At 41.7% G+C, this 20,251-nt stretch overlaps 1 protein-coding gene across 11 annotated transcripts in view; it reads right to left on the reverse strand.

Annotated features, from left to right (window-relative positions):
- CELF4 (CUGBP Elav-like family member 4) overlaps nt 1–20,251 on the reverse strand; it is a 721,304-nt gene that overhangs the window by 641,505 nt on the left and 59,548 nt on the right. The gene's annotated exons all lie outside the window — the stretch shown is intronic.

Raw genomic sequence — 20,251 nt, forward strand, 5'->3', positions numbered from 1 at the left:
TTGCTTGGTATTTATTTCTCCACTGAATTAATACAGATGAGAGAAGCTTTAAACCAAGAATTAACATAAAGGCACATGTACCAACAGAGTACCAGCAAACAGTTCCCAATGGGAAAGTATTCAGACTGTGGAGCAGTCTCCTTAAAAGAGACTAGTAGAAGCCATTTTTTCCAAGATGTTAAAAGCTGGAAGAAAGAACTCTTCTAGGATACCTCCTGAATACGGTGCCCTACCAAAACTTTCCCTGTTACCAGTCTATGAATCACTGGCTAGTGGATGCCTGGAAACAAACACACATTAATGATGTGGTTTCACTCTATTATTTTTTCCATCAGGAACACTAAAAATAGTAAGCCAGCTGCTGAGCATCTCTGGGAGGCTGAAACTCACTGGAGAATCCCTGCTGATGTCAGAAAGTAGGAGAGTAGAGTTTAATGAGTGTAAAAAAAACCCAAAACAACAAATAGTGTTGTCTTCAAAAGGAGTTGGATTAGAGCATCATATAAGGATGACGGTAGTAGGTCAGACAGAGTCTGTCTCATACAGTTTCCCATTTCCAACAGTGGCCAGAAGCAGAAGCCCCGAGAAGAGGTTAAGGAGAGGTTGTGCATAATGCCTCCTCTGGGTATTTTCAGTCTCCAGCTTTGTGGCTCAGGAACTTCTGGGCCAAAAGTGATCTCCGTGTATACAGTAATCACTTGATGAGACTGAATCTCTCATTTTACACACCCATTTAGTACATTTTAACATTTCAGTTGTTATTTTCACTGTACACAGATTTAAGGGGGTTTGTTTGTTTTGTGGGATTTTATATGATTTGTAGTTAACTACTACAGAAAAGTAGTAGAATCCTGCCTAGCAAGCTGAAGTCTTAAAAAAATGCACCATAAGAGTCTGCTTCCAAGGCCACCTATAATCTGATCTCACTGAGCAGCCCAAAAGGCAAATCAAGAGATTACAGCTTTAGAAGTGTGACCCACAGGGCTCCCAGCATCTTACCAACCCATTTACAGACAGCCACAGAACCTTTCAAGACCCAAGTAGATCAGCTGGTAGAAGCTTTGAGTTGAGCATTTGTTAAATATTTTGTTCCAGTAAATCAACATTACTCAACATGGAACTAATTTATCACAGGATTTCCTCTCTAGTTTTACCTCTGCTGATAAACCAAATTTCTCACGATACCTTCTGCATAATAACAGAACACTCACAGGAATACTAAATAATATTCCCCCAACACTCAGAAAAAAAAAAAAAATTATATATACATGTCCCCCACTCCCCTTCCCGTCCCTTCCCCCCCCCCCCCCCGACTATAAAAATCCCCTTACATCTTAAAGAGTGAAAATACAAGATTTCAAGGGATGTTATCTTGGAGGTGTTTGGGGTTTTTTTGGTGGTGGTTTGTTTTTTTGTTTTTTGGTGTTTGGTTTTTTTTTTAATGCAAATCAGAAGTCAGGAAACATTTGAATTTAAATTGCCCCTATAGCAAAAGTACATTAATATATGTATGCTTTATAGGAGTTGTCAGTTATATGATTGCACACTATTTTTTCGTCCTCTGTACTCTAGCTTGTCACTGGTCTGTCTTTGTTCTGTACTTGTACAAATCCTAGCAGATCAGCATCCTCATCAAAATAAACATATGCAGCCACTTTCTCCAGTATTTCTAAAGTAATTCACTGCCTGAATTGAAACATGTGATATGATCATTATATGATTTATTTGCAACATATTAAGTTTATCAGGATGTATAGAATGTTATGCTATAGCTACAAAAGCAGGATTCCTTTCCTTGGGAAAGGGGCAAAAAAGCAAAAGGCAGAAACCTCTTGTTCCAGCTATTATTAAAGAGCCCTAATACTGGACATCTTAGAAAGGCCAGTCTCTTCCTCCCAACCCCCGACATGCATTCAAACCTTCTTCATGCCACTTAGACTCCACTCATGCACTAGTTTGTTCTTTTTCACCCCGTCTCTCTACAAAGAGATTTCAGAGATGCATTACCAAGGAGGATGCATCCTGTAAGAATGCTATACCCAAAGGTGATGAGGAACTTTTGTAGACCCTTGATTCAGTTTTGAGTGAATTTAACAACTAAATTTAAAAGCTAAATGAACAAAATTTGGCTCCTATAGCTCATGCAGTATGAATATATTGCTTTGATATCCATATATTATTGTATAACACAGCAGTGTGATAACATGACATTTGACAACCCATGCTAATATCTGTCCAACTAAAAAGCACTCTTCAATGACAACCCACTGACACAATGTACTGGGGGCTGATATTTACTGTTACCCTACATGTTGTCTTTGCCTTCCATGCAACACAGCCAGGTATCCACAAAGTCTCTCATCTGCTCTGCATTACCACGTCTAATACTTTTACAGTTCTTGGCTAAGTACTCTGCAGCCATACCACCACACCTCTGGCTACAATGCCTGCAGAACTCATGAAACCGTGTCTCCACAAGAACTCCACTTATAAAGGCTTTACTTACAGCTCACATGCCACAGCAGGAAGACTACATGGCATCAGTCTTTCCCCTCACACATCATTTTGCACTGTATTTGGCTTTGTGAATGAGAAGGCAAGCCAGAACAACTTGTAGCTACTCTTTCTTCTAGTTTTGGTAAGCATTCAATGTCCATGTAGGTCCTTGCAAGGTCAGAGACTGCCTGGAAAGGTAGCAATTCAGTGGTCATCCAGTGAATGTTACATGACAGGAAATGTTACAACACTCTAAAATGCATGTCCAGGAGTATTGCTACTCCAGACTGTTCATTTAAGTTCTCACAACATTCCTTATTGAAAGGGCAAAAGGGGAAGGACAGTGGCTTCATCTCAGTGTGTTGCTCTAATGCTGCCTCCAGCAGTTAACAAAGCCTGTGCCCAGAGGAATAGTCAAGATCAGGAAAAAGAGTACATTAAAATTGCCATTAATATGAGGCTGTTGTGAGGCCTCAACATGAGGAGGGGGTACCATTCCCCACACCGGTGTTCCAAGGGATAGAATACAAAGCCTGGAACCAGAAACATATTAGCAAGTTTGTGTTTTATGCAACAACTGAGAGCTTGCTCTGTCTGTCTAGCAAAATGGAAAAAAAAAAAAGGCTCAGCGCGGATAGGATTGCTAGCTACATCCCCACAGTAAATATCAAGGAGAAAAGAAGCAGCATTTAAAATAAAGGACAATGTTGCACAAGGACAAATAAGTATAAATTGACCATGAATAAATTTGATTTGGGAATTAGAAAAAGGTTTCTAACCATCAGAGAAGTGATGCTCTGGAACTGCTTTCCAACAAGGATAGTGAGAGCAAACGACCTAATTAGTTTAAAGATGAGGCTTGATAAACTTATGAAAGGGATTATGTGATGCGGTTGTCTGCAATAGTAGGGAGCAGATCCTGATGAGCCAGGATTTCCTCCCAGTCCTGTGTTCCAGGCCACATCCTGTCAACCTAAATTCTCAGCTGCAGTGCAGTGATTTACCAGGCATCGCTGGCTACCCTATTCTAAAATAGGACTAGCTTCTTTTTTCCGAAAGGCATAGGTTTCAACTAACATTGAAAGGGAACATTTCCTACTAGGCTGAAAACACAAGAAAAAAAGGGCAGTGGGAAAAAGCCCCTAGAAAGCTTTATAGAAGATGTGAAATGAGAAACTTAGAAATTTGTCATTGAAATTAAGGTGGGGGAAGAATGGAAAGATTATTTCTATTGGAAACTTGAGCAAAGTACTCCATTATTTTGAGAAATAATCATATAGGCAGAAAACCGTTTTGATATTCAATAAAAATCAGTCCATATATTTGTAATTTTTGTTGCAGGAGATAGCATGCTAGATAAGAATATTAGTCATGCAAACCATATTTTCTGTTCAACTTTACAAATTGAGAGCAGCACTCTTGGCTGCATAGCAGTAGTAGGTGAATCACAGAACTGTCAATTCACACCAATTACTATGAAATGGAGCTTGGGAGGTCAGCTCATCCAACCAGCCACCAAAACATATGGTATACATAAACCATTTAACATTTTTTGTGCAATCAATTCCTAGAAACCTTCAGAAATAAAAAGAGAATCTATATTTTGGAATAATAATGCAATGTACATTGACGACAAGTATTAAGGTGGCAGGCGTAGGAGATTTAGAATATAACCATTCCTCTTTTTTCAATAAAAAAGCCTTATACTGTGCTTCCGCAAAGTTAAAGTTGTCCCAGGATTACTCCAATAGCCGTCTTGTTATTAGCCATTGTTATTCCGTAAGATAACTGATAAGGTTCCCAGGAAAAATCGGTCTTGATGAGCAAAGCAGTCTCACACTGCAAGGGAAATTATTTTCTGATAAAAGTATAAACCAAGCACCTCTGGACTCTAGAGAGATGTTAAGGGTGTCTTAGATTCACCAATTTAAAGGGTTTTTTCTTGGCCACTCCCAACACTTAAAATGTTTCCTGAATTAGATCGCTGCCATCATGGCTATTAAAGTCATAGGGACAGAACCCCCCATTCCTATCATTACCAGAAGGAAACCAGGCTGCACAGACACGGTCCAGGTTTCCAGTTCTTGTTTCAGCTTTCACCTAACACAATTGGCCTCTACGCAGAAATGCAATAGCTGATGAGTATAATGTATTAAACTTCCTAAACTGTAGGGTTTTCTAGCCATGTTGCAAGAGTCTGCAATTTTGATTCTTCTGAACCAGTGCTACAGAAAAGGTAGAATTTGTTATCCCTGTTTCACAGATGTTTGAAAGAATGTTTAAAAAAAGCAGGAAAACCTCTGACTACCTTTCCTATATATGCATATAGAGTAGTTCAGGGCTGTTTATCCTAGATACCAAGTTAAAACCAGTTATTTTGCCTCTTTCAGCTTTTCCCAACTTGTCCATAGTGCATTTTACCTTCTCTCAACTTAGTCCATAAAGAGATTTGGGATCTTTTCTGGAATGGAAGATGTTCTACAGCTACAAGCTGTTATAGCAGCCAGCCTGCCTACTGTTCTCCTGGGCACCTGCATTATGCAGAGCTTAGTGTTCTCACTCTTAGCTCCAGGATTTGGTTCGACACTTCGGAAACACAGCAGACTAGAGATAAGATATTTAAAAGAGATAAAATTCCTTAAGAGTAGTTTAAATAACTTGATTTTTCCAAAGTTGTTAGGAAAAGGAGTTTTGAGACCAAAAAAAATACAGATGTGTTGGAGAAAAACACAAGGAGTAGGAAGGATTTAAAGTAGTCAGAATGACCTATACTAATGTCTTTCCACCTGGTCTCCCCTGCTTTGGTTTTACACATTAAGAAAGTGGAGTGGGCTTCTCTGTGAGAAGTGCTCTCCAGCTCACTTTCAGGATGCATGACCAGCCCTCATTCAGCTGATCAACCAAGTCTTTCTGATTTTTGAGCTGTGGAACAGGGCTGGTACTTCCAAATACCCAAATGGTTCTTGGACATTTAAAACCCTTCATGAAGGGTAAACAGCTCCTTCCTTCCTTCCCACTGCAATGTCATAGTCTCTTCCTAGCTCCCTCTTACTTCTGCCACACAATACTCCTGAGATTTACTTTAAAGATGAGCCTGCTCTGGAATCACATCCCCGCCCCTATTCTTTCAGGAACAGGATAACATATATGCTGAAGCACACTTACAAAGTTGCTTAAATGTATGTAATGTCTCATCGTACTGTTTCTTTAAGAGGCAAACAACAAACATCAGAAACTTCTTTAAATTCTCCTAACTCACTTAAGAATCACTTTCTCAGACCTCTCTGGAAACTTCATCCAATGTTTTATTCCTTTACTTATGCCCTTTTAAAAGCTTCCAAGTTCCATCTTTAAAGTTTAGGCTTTATTCCACCAACTTTGTGAACACAAGCCATTTGTGACTCAACTCCTTTAGGTACGCAGGGGGTCAAAGAATAAAAACATACCTTCCTGAAATGTCTGGGTTAGTGTTATCTGGGAATGGGAAAGAGGGGGAAGAATGGGCAAGGCCAAAATAATGATATTATTTGCAAACAAAAAGTCCCAAATTTGAAGGTTATAAGGAGTTTTGTTCTGAATCAAAAGTCTGTGATGAATCTTTCTGTCCAAGGCAAAGGGACAATAAAAACAACAAACAAAAAAAGTCCAAAAAATGTTTCATTTCAGTGTGAGGGTTTTTTTCTGTCTGTGTCAGCAACCTACTGCTACATCCGTAAGCCCACAACTGTGGGACAAAGAATAATTCTGATTTTCATCACTAAGCTTGATTTCTTCTGAAAATCTTATTATTAAGTTTAGAACAGATAAAGGACTATTCCAAAAAAGCTCTGGCAAAGGAGTAAGTGGAGTCCAGCCCATCCCCAATCCTATGATTTTAAAACAATGACATGAAGCATCAAGTAAAGACTTCCAAAGTACTTAAGTCACGGCACAGCGGAATTCTATGTAGTTCAATATTATTCCTGTGAAATGAGTTCATGCACTTAAATTTAGGCATTTCAGACTAACTCTCACTGAAGTCAGTGAAGATACAAGGATCCTCTGTCACAGGAACTGTGGTTTTGCCTTTATGATGTCTGGGTCAGTGTCCCGGTTTCGGCTGGGATGGAGTTAACTTTCTTCTTAGTAGCTGGTGCTGTGCTGTGTTTTGGCTCTGATGTGAGAACAATGTTGATAAACACGGGTGTTTGTGGTTGTTGCTGGGTAATGTTAGTTATATATATATTTTATACATACATATAGTGTATATATATATATATATATATACACATATATATAATTATATAAATATTAAGTCAAGGACATTTCAGTTTCTCAGGCCCTGCCAGCGAGAGGGCTGGAGGGGCACAGGGAACTGGGAGGGAACACAGCCAGGACAGCCGAGCTGAACCAGCCAAAGGGGTGTTCCACACCATGGGGCGTCATGCTGGGTATATAAACCTGGGGGGTTGGCTGGGGCCTGGGGATCGTTGCTCGGCCACTGGCTGGGCATCAGTCAGCGGGTGCTGAGCAGCTGTACTGTGCATCACTTGTTCTCCTTTCTCCCTTTTCCTCTGGATTTTATCCTTTCCCCCACCTTTCCAGTAAAACTGTTATTATTACCATTATTGTTATTATTGTTGTTGTTCTTACCTTTTTATTCTTTTAAATTATTAAATTGTTCCTATCTCAACCCTCGAGTTTTACATTCCTTTCTGATTCTCCTCCCCAGCCCTCCAGGTGGGGGGAGCAAGCAAGCAGCTGCGTGGTGCTTAGTTGCAGGCCGGGGTTAAACTACAACAGTCAGCAAAAAAGTTGATGGACAATTCCTTCCCTGCCTGCTCTCTACCCTTCCATGTTCTTGCTTGGAGCTTTGACTCCTGATGTCCACTGACACAGATTTGCTTCAGGACAGGTTGCTTACAGATCCCATCTGCTTTGCAGCAGCAGATGTCAGGCTCTTTCAGGAAGGATTTGGCAGCACCTTCTCCACTGTTTGGTGTTGATCAACCAGCATGGCTGCAGGAAACATTAAATAACAGAGACAGGCCAGACACAGCAGACCAGCCCTCCATGACACAAGTAAATGTGCACTTTGAGCACAGAGCCTTTATTCCCCCTCTTTTCCCTCTGTCCCTTAGATCTAGCACGCCACAGACTGGCACGTGCCCTGTATCGATGGCCAGCAGGGTGGGACCTGAGTGCAGGCGTGGGTCCAGCTTCCTCACACACTGCCGAGTTATCCTGAGGCCTTTGAGGAAAAGGTACAGGAAGACAAATTCTCTTGCTTCCAGCACAGAATACAGACAAAGCGACAGCAGATCTGGATGGGGAGCACTTGGCCTTGTTACAACGTGTGGGGAGTAAGAACAAAACTAGGCTCTGGGCCTGCCCAAAGTTTGGCTCTAGGCCTCCATGGCTTTATTCCTGCTGCAGCTACAAATGTGTGAGTCTACAATTTAGTAATAATATACTTCTTGACTGACCTTTTCTGGCAAGTTAATGACAGGAGAGAGTAATAAGGACATGCTTCTTAATCTAATGTCAGTCAATAATAGTATACAACTAATAGACTTAGACATCATACATTCAATAATTGTTTTTACTTAAAGCCCTTACAGTTTGCCCACTGAGACATAGCATGTCAGCAGCAGTCGCTGCTTATTGATAGGCACTGGCAAGACATTTATTCATACCTTTCTGGCTAGTTTACCTTCTCCCAGAGCATCCATCACACGAGTATCTAAGCACTGAGATACACATTCATTTATATACACACACATTTTGGCTCAGCTGCCACAGAAGCTGGATTCATTATACATTTCTCAATAGAAAGCTAGCTCCCCTACAACTACACCCATTTATTTCACTTGGTTGCAGAAGGAACTTATTTATACCTTCTAATACCTAGAAATCCCAACCAGAATCAGTACTTTCTTCATGTGAAGAGGCATATGCATACTTGGACCATATTCAGCTAGACTGAACACAAACCTTTTTCCTGTATCTGCTTGTGTGTCAGTTGCTTTTCAGAGGAGTAAATAAAATACTGAAGAGAGAGACTGAATAAGAAGCACTCAGCACTCCAGAAGGACTGAGTGAAGTAGGATATTACCTCAGACTGTGGCCAAGGATGTAAAGGGATCCCTGCACCAGGTCCTGTAGTGCTATGAAAAAAAAAACAGGTTGCCTTATCCAAAGTCACCCATCAGGGAACAGCATCCAGGTTTTCTGTCACCCAGCACTGAGGCACAGTATCCCGCAGCTATCATTGCCATTCAAGCATCAGTTGTTTTGGAGAACAGATTACCAAGGGTTCAGTTAGAACTGAGATATCTAGAATAACAAGAATTGACTTTTTTTTTTTTTTTTTTTTTTTTTCCCCTCCATATAAGCATTATTCTTCTTTTTGGTAGGGGGCAGGAGAGACACATTAATATTTAGTTTTTTAGATAGTAGTTGCCCCAGGGTTAAATTGCTAAAAAACACTCTTCTTCCTTGTTATCCTTATTTTGTTGGAAGAATTAGGTTCATCATTTTACATGGGAAAGATGAATGACCCAGTCCACTGGCAAGGCCTAAATTATAGCCTTTTGCATGCCGAAGTCTTCCACCACTTACTCTTGTCACAAGCAGCACCCTGCAATCCATTTAGTTTCATTTACAGCAGATTAATTTCTCCCTGACCCTTGGCTCTACTGCCAAACAGGCCTGAGACAGACAAGAGCTTAGGAGCAGCAAGTGCATTTGATGATGTCAATCACTGGACCTCGGGGATATTCTTAACTTCTCATGTGCCAGAGCACCACAAACAAAACCTCTCTGCTCCTGGATGCTGGCATTCCCAATGACTGTTGTTGCTAAGCAAGCCCTACACAGTCCCCACAACTGCCTGTACATGAAGATGAAAAGCAAATATTTTCCTTATTTTAAACTTATTTTCAAATCCCACTCTACTTTTCCTCTGACAATTAGATTGATTTTCTTTAGGTTAAGTTTTAAAGGTAAATTCTTTAATGTAAGGGTCATACTGCTCCTATCACTACTCCAGCAATTTTATTGCCTTATTGCCATTTGCATACCATTACCCAGTGGGCCTTGCAGCATAATTACTTTGCTTTTAAGACTCCATCTCTAAGAAAAAGAGCAAGCTACAGTCACTCTGCATAAGGAAAAGAACAGTTAAATGCAACTACTGCCTGCCCTATTCTCCAATAGAAAGGTCTCTCTCCCATTCACCTCCATCAGGAATTACTTTAGCTGAATGCTCACTCAGAACTGAGATTTCATCCAGAAGACAGGGAAGGCAATTTTGTTTCCAAGGGACAAGGAGTATCTGTGGTTGGAATCTAGGAACTACTTTTGTCCATCTTCCTTTCAAAAGGAGAGGAAACTATTCACATCGGCTGTCAGAGCTCTACTCATCGTTGGACTTCCTCAGTATAGAAAGCAAGGCTGAAAGGAAGGGAAGGCAGTTAAATTAGAAGGCCTGGTTGGTCTTATCTGGATTACTTCACTCGCAACTCAGCAGTGCTCAAGAGGACGATGGGAGTTGGACTCCTTGCTATTTCCAGGGCACCACCTGGCAGAACTGCAGGACTTCTCATGTCACCTAGCCTCAGTGCCAGTCTCCACCTGCAACACTACGCAAATCCTTAGGCTTTCTTTCTCTCCATGAATTTTTCATGGGGACTTCAAGGTTTACTGCAGCAAGTTAGACATTTCCATTAAAGAGAACACCCTGAGTGGAATCAGAAGCATCTTTTCAGTCTCTGTTCAAGAAGTCCTTCTGCAGAGTTGGCAATTGCTCGTGGAAAATTATTTTCCAGAACACATCCAGACCCTCTTCCTGTAGCCATATGCTAAAAAATCACGCTTCACAGTCTGAAAGGCCCAAAATGATTTGAAGGTCTGTCATTTTTCCTTTCCCACAACTCTAAAAATTCTTAAAATAAGTTCCCTTTTACCAAAAGAACTTAGGTTTTTCAAAAGCAAGCAATAAAGGGAAATATGCAGAACTGAGTCATTTCTGCCAGCATGTTTCTTGAAAATAACGATCTCCCTTCTCCAGCACTTCCTTTTCTAGAAAAAAAAAAAAGTGTATCCGTGTAGATAATGCATTTTTAACTATTGCTTGTTACAGTTGGGACTAAACACAAATGTGCAGCAATAAGAGCAGTTTCTGGCATTAATTACACTAAGCACTCCCACATCACTTTACATTTTGAGCAATGTCTCTGACCCGTCTTTCCTTGTCTCCTCCATTTACACAACTTATTTTAGAATTAATTTTGTTTAGTAGCTAGTACAATGGGCCTGCTGATTTCAGATAGTGCGCTACTACATCAAGTGGTAAGTTCAAATATTAAAAAATTCCAAACACAGAAGCACGCTTTCTCAAATCCTTCCCTATATTTTACTGTATCCAGAACACCTGATTGCATTGGTTTTCAAGAAACATTATTAACTTTCATTGCAGATTATTTCTTTAATTTAAAATAAACCTTGCCAGGGATGGAATACAGTTATTTCAAACTCTGTCAACACCTTTCTAGCTCCCTATGTCAGGTTTCTATGTGCATGAGAGAAGCCTGAAGTGTTTTGATCTCCTTAGACAGAAGACCCGGCATGAATCTTCATGATTAACAATACTGTGTGATGCTGATATTGTGAATTTATAGGCATGCCACTCCAGGCATATGAGTGTGTGCAGAAACACAGATATGCAACACTGTACAAGAGAACTAATGCTTGGCACTTACAAGTGCCTGTTAGTTAAAAGTGTTGGAAAACTCTCCAAAGCTAAAGGAAGCCTCAGAGCATAAATATCACAGGTAGAAAGAGGAGCCAAATGACTCATGCTCAGTGCTAACTGCTAGGTCATATTCAACCATCTGATGCATGTGGTTGTGTCCACACCAGTCCACCAGCCACCTTCTGCTCTAGATAGGATTTTTTGTTTCTCAGCTACATGTGTGAGGATGACAGCAGACAAGGGTGAGTGCTTAAAGAGTTCACCAAATACCTATTTCATGCTTTTCTGACCAACACATATATTTTTCCACCTTCTCTGCCTTCATTCTTACATGCCCAGCCTGCCCAATTCACTCAGAAGGGGTCTTAGAAAAATCAGCCTAAAAACTGAAGCATGCGTTTATGCACTGCTCCTTTTCTGAGGCCATAAAGAAGTGAAAAAAGGTTCATCTGATATACTGATGTGGGTGTCCTCTCCATGCTCCACTCACCCCTTACATAGTTATTCTAAGAGAAGGAGATGCACAAGTGCCATAATGTGACACAGGGATGTGCTCTGGGAAAGCTGTTTTATTATTAAATGGGTGAATACATTGGAGTGTAAAGGCCTGACTATGCTATCAACACATTTATTACAACTCTTACTGTTGTCTTGGTGGTTTTGCAGCTTATTTTATAAAACATTTCAGGGTTTTTTCCCACCTGAGTTGGGCCTTCCTCTTAGTGTTTTTTTTCAAGATATGGGTGGTCTCCCATGCTGCAGAGCCCAGAGGACAACTATGGGAGCAGAACTGGGGAAGGCAAAAATATAATTTCAAATGGCTTGATAGAAGAGAGATTAGAGCTTTCTTAGATTGAATGACTGAAAGATTGTCCCTTTTCTCTCTCTATCTCCAACTAAAGAAACATGCCACAGAAGTCAGCCATATCAAAGTTATAAAAACTGGCTATCACATGTTAGAGACACTACATACCCACACAACAAGGGGTTGCCCAGATCCTCCAACGTTATCATCTACTGGTAAGAACTAGATGGTTATCGGGAAGTTTTAGTGTTCCCCAGATCTGGTAACCTGCAAACCAAATTCAGGTCTTCCAATTTGCTCTCCATCCCTCAGGAAAAAAAAAAAATAAATCAAAAATCCAACACACAAGCAGAAACAAGTGTCCTGGTTTCCACCTTGAAGTTGCGTGATTCACCTCTAACCTCCGAGGTGGCCACGGAGGATTGACTTGAACTTGTTGCGTTGTACACAGGAGGTTGGCTGGAAGCAAAGTAAGGATGGCTCCTTCACTTCTTCAGGAGAAATGTGGAACCTTTCTACAGTCTATAAAAGCTGTTGCCTGAAGCCTGCACACATACCATTATGTTCATGGGTACCTTCTATGTCACTGCAAGACTACTCTGGCTCCAGAGAAACAGTTACCTCTGAGCCCCTCTGCATTGCTATAGCTGCTCAGGAGGCAGCGTGGCAAGTCCTAAATAATGATACGCCATCTTGCACCTCTATCTCTTCTGACTTATTTTCAAAGGACAGATCTTGGTTTCTGAACAGTGGCAGATTCTGTAATTATGTACATTTAAATATGAAGGGGGAATCAAGAGCAATTTTAAGGGCATGTGGATCTGGCCTTCTGCCAAAGTGCTTTATTCTATAATGAACTCTTCCTTTTAAGCCATTTTGGTCTGAGCCCAATATCAATAATATAGGTTAAATTTCACATGCTTAACAATATTTAACCCTGGGGCCTCTTCTTGGGCCATTGAACACCAGACAGTACACCAGCCCAGGGTACTGGGATAGGAGGTGAAAGCTGGGAAGGCAGCCCACCAATGGGTAACTGGAAAGAGAATGGAAAACCTTGACCTATGCTGTATGAGTTCAGCATTGCAAACAGTAGAGCAGACCTTCTCTTTCAGGCTGTTTGTAGTCACATTTAAATAGTCAATAATTCATCACTTACAGTGAGAATGTTAAATGCAGAAAGCAGCAGAATGTAAATTGAAATAGCTAATCCTTTTTAGTATGATCCATTAACAACAAAATATTAAAGGTGAATGAGAGAATGAGAAGAGACTTCATGGGCAAGTGCATTGGCCTTTTGCCTCTGAGGAAAGGTCTGTACTCAAAGCTTCATTAGGTTAGAAGCATAAGTGGGTCACACAGGCCTAACAGACGTTTGTCCATATCGCAAAACCAGTGACAAGCTGCAAGTACAACCTAGAGCCTCAGATAAAGCTGAGGTTATGAGAGGACCCTGTTAAGTCTGTGCATCCCCCAAGCTGTGTGTGGCACTGAGCGTGCTGCTTTGTTTCTTCAGCTCTGCCACCCATCTGCAAGGGAACAGTAACTCCTGTGCATCTCTGTGGTGCTGGAAGGATTAGCGAGTTAAACCAAATGCTTGGGGATTGTCATTATGGGGAAGGGAGAGGATATTATAAGTGGAAATGACACTATCTAAAATACTGATGTCACTGTGTATGAAAACTGGGATGTAGCAGCTGAGCTGGAAAGTAGAGTAGCAAGAGAGGATGGAGCTTAGGATGCAGTTTTACACTTTCACTGTGTTTTCATTTAAAATCCTAACACAGAAAGATTAAAACCCTAACAGAACCGTATGATATCAGAGGCAAAGCAGCTTTACAAGTACTCCCTGTTGATTTGAGATGATGATCTCCAAACTCTAAAACCAAATCAAAATATCAACTGCCTCATTTTAACCACGACACTGAAAGACTGAAGGACCACCTCTGAAAGCAGGCATTATAACCTTTCAGCGCTAAAGCTTAACCTATACAAATTGAACACTGGCATCACTACAAATGTTGTCTGCAGGGCCAGAGGTTTGGTGCTAGAACAATGTTTTAAATTGTTCATTGAGATAGTAGAGCTATAAAGAAGCAGAAATTATTATCAGAGCAATGTATCAGAATGGGACCTGAGGGAGCTTTTGAGGGGTTTGGGTGCATTCTTCTGGGACTCTGCTCATTCATCATCTTTCCAAGAGAATTTATTTACTCCAAGATTTTGCTGGGTGTTCATGATTTGGGTACCTCCCACCACACCACCGCTTGGGCTGCTGAAATCTGTGTTCTGAAGCCATTTCTTTCAGGCAGTGCTCCAGAACATAGCATTTCTACTGGGAAATAACGACTGCAAAAAAACATAGCATCTACTTAGCAACAGAAAGAAAAAGAAAGAGAAGTGGGTTTTCTTGTAGTTTTTATAAAAGGCACAATAATCTCTTGCCTGAAGAGTAGTATAAGTGCTTCTCATAAAACAACATAAAACAATACAGTCCTGTAAAACCAAACAACATGTCAAAGCCCTATTTATTCCTTTCATTAACCTGATCTAATCCCAAGAAATTTCTAATGGAACATGCATTGAATTGATGAGTCTTCCTCCAGCCCCTCAACTTACCCAAAAGTGATGAAACAAATATAAATATATTTACACTTTACACTCAGTCTTAATTTGTTCAAAGCTTGGAGGAACTTAAAAACCCACTAGTGCCTCATGGAAAACTGACAACTATTCTATTTGGAGATATTTTGGCTGCTTATGCCCTTGTTTTTCCTATGGTGTTCCCTTCCCCCACAGCAAGGGCTCATTCACATTGGGGACATGAGAGTTTTACTGACATTTGCTGAGGAAGGGCCCTGCCACCTGGCACAGACCACCCCCCTGCTAGTGGGGAACTGTTCCCCACAGCCCTCAGTTCTGCTATAAATAGTCAGGTAAACTACATCCCCCTTTTTCAAGACCTGCCCACCCACGGGGAAAAAAAAATGCCATGCTTTTTTTCCCCAAGAGAAATACGTTTATCTGATTTAATTAGTATGTTCTCCTTGACCTCTATAATATCCATTACTAGCTTTCTCCTGTTTAACTTCATCCCCAGTTCTTTATGAACCCCAGTTCAGAACCCACCTCCCAGTAATCAGATTTTTTCAGAGGTTCTTGCTCCATAAGGTTAGATAGGAAGACATGATGCAATCACTGGAAGGGAAGGGGCCATTGAAGGAAGAGCCACCTCTCAAATTTTAGGCAAGGATCTTTGTAATGCCAATGGCTGTTGGAAAAAAAATAATGGTTGTATTTGATCTAGCTCAACCTGGGAAGAACAGGCGAGCATGTTGTACTTCATAGCTTTATCTCTACCAGAAAGCAAATGTTAGCAAGGGTGCTGCTCTGTGGAAGGCAGCAAGAGTATATAAGCAGATGGTGTTTGAGCATTTAACCACCGCAATCCAAGCATGACTTGGCAATGAATATACTAGAGGCCTTGTTTACCCTAGAGCTTTGGACAGCACAGCTGCTACTCCAGTTCTGGTAGAAATTTTCAAGCACAGGTATGCTTGGTGAGGGGCAGGGATCACTGCTATAGATGGGCAAGAGGGACTGTCTCAAATTCAGTGGTGCATAGACTCTCCAGACACTCTCCGTTGCTGGTCTGCACACTGAATCCTAACCAGGGTGGCTGATGGATGCATCAACATCTGAGAAATAAGAAATACTTGGCCCATACAAGCTCTGTCAACCAGTACTTGAGAGGCTGACTGTTTCCTCAACAACCAGTAATGTAGATGTGTTTTAACTGCCCAGCTGTAAACTTCACCCCACCCACACCCTCCTCACACATTTCTGCCCCACTAACTATCTGCATGAGACTGAAAAGGCAATCTTCAACAGAAGCCTGTCTTTTTTTCTGTCCATGATGAAAATATCCATGGATGTTTGGAGATGTTACTTACACATAGCTAAAGATGGGAAGAGAGCAGGATGATCTATACAGGAATAGAAATTAAGGAAATAACCAGTAACTCCACATTCTCAGGCAAGAACATTAATCTCCTCAGTGAATTGTTAGTGGTTTAGTCTAAGCCTATTTTCAACAAATGTCCTTGGGCATAAAGACCAATAGCAACCTGATAGAAATCTAGTTCTGTACTGAAAAGCCCACACTCTGACCTCCAAAATCAGATCCCAAATATCCCCTATTTCTCAGGCAGTCAACCAAATATAAAGCACAAAAAACAAATCCAAATTGCCTTAACGTCACTGCCTGCAGTGCAATAGCGAGGTGATCCCTTGCCTCCCATTACCCACCCCAATAATTCTTTTATATGGAGTGTGAAATAATTAGGAGCAGCAAAAATAATTTAGGAAACAAGAAGAAACTAATTGTATAAGCTTGTTTGGGGAAAACACAAAGGACAAAAGCAAACCTCGTAGAGATGCTGACAGATACAGTACCGGTATATTAAAGCCCACACATGTATTAATAATAAGCTAACTAATGGTCCCTTGCACAATACACAATGAATTTACTACACGGCAGCCTGCTGCTATGGTGCACTGTGGGTCCACACTACAGAGAAGATCACGGTTTGTGAAGCAGGAGAGTTTAATATCGTGTCCAGTCCAATGACTTTACACTGTGTTTAGGGATACACCAAGGTTTCAGAGTGCAGCTTTGGGAACCCAAAAAACTCCAAGCCAGCAATGCTGCTGATTACATCCTCTGGATCCAGGCAAGTCACAATCTACCTCAGTGCCCACATTCCCAAAGCATTAGATCCACGTACTGATAAGTGACATTAGTCTGTAGCAGCACTGCTCAGGCCTTTAACTAGTGCTGTGACTCAACCTTCAGGGATCAAACTCATCTTTCTGTTTCAAAATGACTTCTCAGCTGAGCTAAAGGACGCTCTCCATCAGCGATACAAGTCAATGGAAGCATTTTTTCATACCTGAGGTACCGTTTCCTTTCCTCAGAGCATGCTGGCAAGCCAAGAGGTTATCTAGGCTTGCTAATTGGAGAAACCAAAGTATGGTGTTGACTGGAAAGCTCACTGAAAAATCACATAAGATACCGAGTTTGTGTGGAGGTGAATCCACAGCTATTGCATCCTTGTCCTGCACTAATAGCTCAAAGATCTTTAAAAACCAGGCAGAAGTCAGAAGCTTAAGGTCAGACAGTTTGTTTCTGAACGCCGAGTATGAAGCCTGTTTGACTGGACTAGCACAGCCTGAACTCTGGCAACACAAGCTCTTCTTGACAGCCAGACCACATTTTAACTTCAAGACATATTTGTACCCTCTTTTAACATTGTCTTGTATCATGCCTATTAGTGCCCCAAACAAGTGGATACAAGATGTGTGTGGATTTGCAGATGTGAACAGGGATCTCAGCTGGTCACAGCCATTCTAGAAGCAGCTTTGTTCCAGGGTAAATGCTCCCCCATGACGAGGCTGTGTTTAGAGAGGTGAGCATCAACCAAATAAAATTTCTAAAAACCCACAACACTCAAACCCACACAATCTTATAAAACACAGTTGTGGCCTTCTGCTAGAAGAGGCAGCAAGTGGGGCACTGGTCTCAACAACAACAAAAAAATCAGCTTAAACAACTACCCTTTCCAGGTTCCATTCCTACGCATTTCAAACTCAACCAATGCTAACTAAATTGGCTGACTGTCTACAGAGCCCAGCCTAGATCTGCTTGCAGACCATTGTTTTCTCCAGCAGCTCAATTCCAGTGTCTGAGCTTAGTCTGTATCCTGAGCTTTAGCTGTTAAAAAAAGCCCTTTGTTCTTTGAGTGACTATCTTAAAGAAGCTAGCCAAGTACACTTGATCCTCCCAAATTACCTTTCCTGATCACAAGCTTCCTAGCTGAACTCACTGATTTAGAAACAACACACTAACATACTTCGAAAGCCCCTTCCAATTTTTCCAAGTGAAAGGCATTCACTCAGGCATGCTGCTCAAACTCACCCAAGTTGCCTGCCCAAAGCTCCTCTACCAGTTCAGTGTGTTGCTGCTTCTTTCTTCAGCAGCCACTGCTGCTGCTGGGTAGCACTGCTGTATATTTAGCCACCCACCCACTGCACATCACCCCAGCAGTGGCTGAATGTCAGTGCCAAGGCTAAAGGTTTCCTTTGTGCGTATGCTGATTTTGTAAAGCACTTCAGGATCAAAGGTGCCAGTGAGATGCAAGGGTATTATAAAAGCCCAGAGTTTCCACACAGCCAGCTTGTCAACTAAATACAGTTGTGTGCTTTGCTGAGAAGCTCTGAAAGGTATCAAGATCAAAACCCCATGCCACCACCTGACACTGACAATGCTGTAACCAGGAGTGCTGCCATTTTTCATGCTTTCAGGACTGGCTTTGAACTGGATGAGAACTCCCATAGATATGTGCCTGAAGCACAAGCCAAGTGCACCAGTGCAGTGATCCGCCACACTTTCCATCACTTTACACTCAACTGCATGCTAAGCCTTCATAAATTACACTTGCTTTCCAGTCTGCCTCCAACAAGAACACAGTCGACTTCAGTGTCACTCGTGCCAGCAGCGCAAAGCACAGGCAGAAGCTTGGATGGAGGACTGCTCGGCAGAGCTTTTCCATCTGAAGGAGTCACCACAAACATGCTTCTTTCTCCCTTGCCCTCCCTGAAAAGCTGCAGGTAATCTGCAACACAGAGGGACTGACAGTTTAGACCTTGACAAGAAAATAATTTGTCTGGGGTTACTGAGAGTCCAGGAGAAAGCCAGGAGCAGAACTTGGTCAGATGAATCTCAGTACACCATCTCAGACTGTAACTCTGGCTTTCCTTTGAGAAAGGGCTGGTATTTCGGTACCAGGTGTTCTTTGCTTGATCCTGACTAGTCTGACACACATGGATAACACCCCCAATCAGGTGACTGACTGCATGGGTTAATTAAGGAAAGGAAACCAAAAGCCACATCTTCCAGCTTCTTACTCTATGTGCTCTAACAACACAACTCCATTTCTTTGCACGCTGTACAAGAAACATCGGGGGCTGAGAGCTTTTTCCCTCCTCCTCCTTCCTCACAATCACTTAAAAAGAGATTGTTCTAGCTTTTAACAGGTAGTTTATGAAAGGAATTGAATGACGTGGTTGCTTGCAATTGCAGGGGGGCAGGCTCAGTGACCCAGGGGTCCTTTCTAGGTCTGTGTCAGCCTATGACTAACGTCAATAAAAATTATTTCATCCCAGCTTTTACATGTAGGCAGGAGAGCAAACAACAAATTAATGAGAACAAGAATCTCTGAAAAGCTGTAGGGAGGGGGGTGGAAGAGAACAACAAAGCCACGCGTGATGTTTGGTGCGGGGAAAGCGAGCATTCAGCTTGGACTAAAATATGACTTACAAGGCTGTTCATTTCCACCCGTACTCCCACGTACCCGAAGAGAATAGAATTTAAGTGTCCCAGCTCTGGCTTTGTAAGTGATTTGACAAATTGTTTTCTGTGCTGCTGCCACAGCCACCCAAAATAGGTAAAATATTTCATTTCAGAAAGGAAAACATTTACATGAGGACTTGACCTTTAACTCAATGTCAGAAGCTCCCCAGGTGGGAGGCAAGACTGATGGGAGCTTTAGCAGAGTCTAGAAACCTCCTGGAATAATTACTGTCACCATGGCAACAAAACACTGACATGGGAAGAGGGGGGAAAAGGAAGGAGGGGGTTATGGACCTAAAAAGCAGATGGGTTCCCACCTATATACAACCTACAGCCATTAAAGATGCCCAAGTCACTCTTCTGGAGTGACAAGAGCTTGGACAGCCCAAGTGGCTTTCTCCATTGACCAGATGGGGTATCTAGCATGGGTGCATCTTCAAAGTACCACGCTGCAAGGCAGGACCCCAGGAGCAAAATAGGATGAAAGTCACCTCCACCCCTGCTCATTGCTCAGCTTTCTGCTGAGGCCCTCAAAGGGTGAAGAGCAACAAAGGCAGAGAAAGTGCTACTAGCCCTAGAAACCTTAGTTCACCTGCAAGCGGAGCTACAAAGCAACCAAAAAAGCCTGGAGACAAAGAAGTACAAGCTTTTAGTCAGAACTACTGAAAGGCATTCCGTTTAGTGAGAGAGGGAAAAAAAACCCACAAAACAAACAAAAAAGAAAACCCCAAAACCCAATGAAAGGAAAGTAGAAATCTAGACTTCCTTTCAGAGTACTGTTGGCCTGCTCTCATCATCATTTAAC

Source organism: Falco naumanni, chromosome Z, assembly GCF_017639655.2.
Source record: "Falco naumanni isolate bFalNau1 chromosome Z, bFalNau1.pat, whole genome shotgun sequence".
In the NCBI taxonomy this organism is placed as follows: Eukaryota; Metazoa; Chordata; class Aves; order Falconiformes; family Falconidae; genus Falco; species Falco naumanni.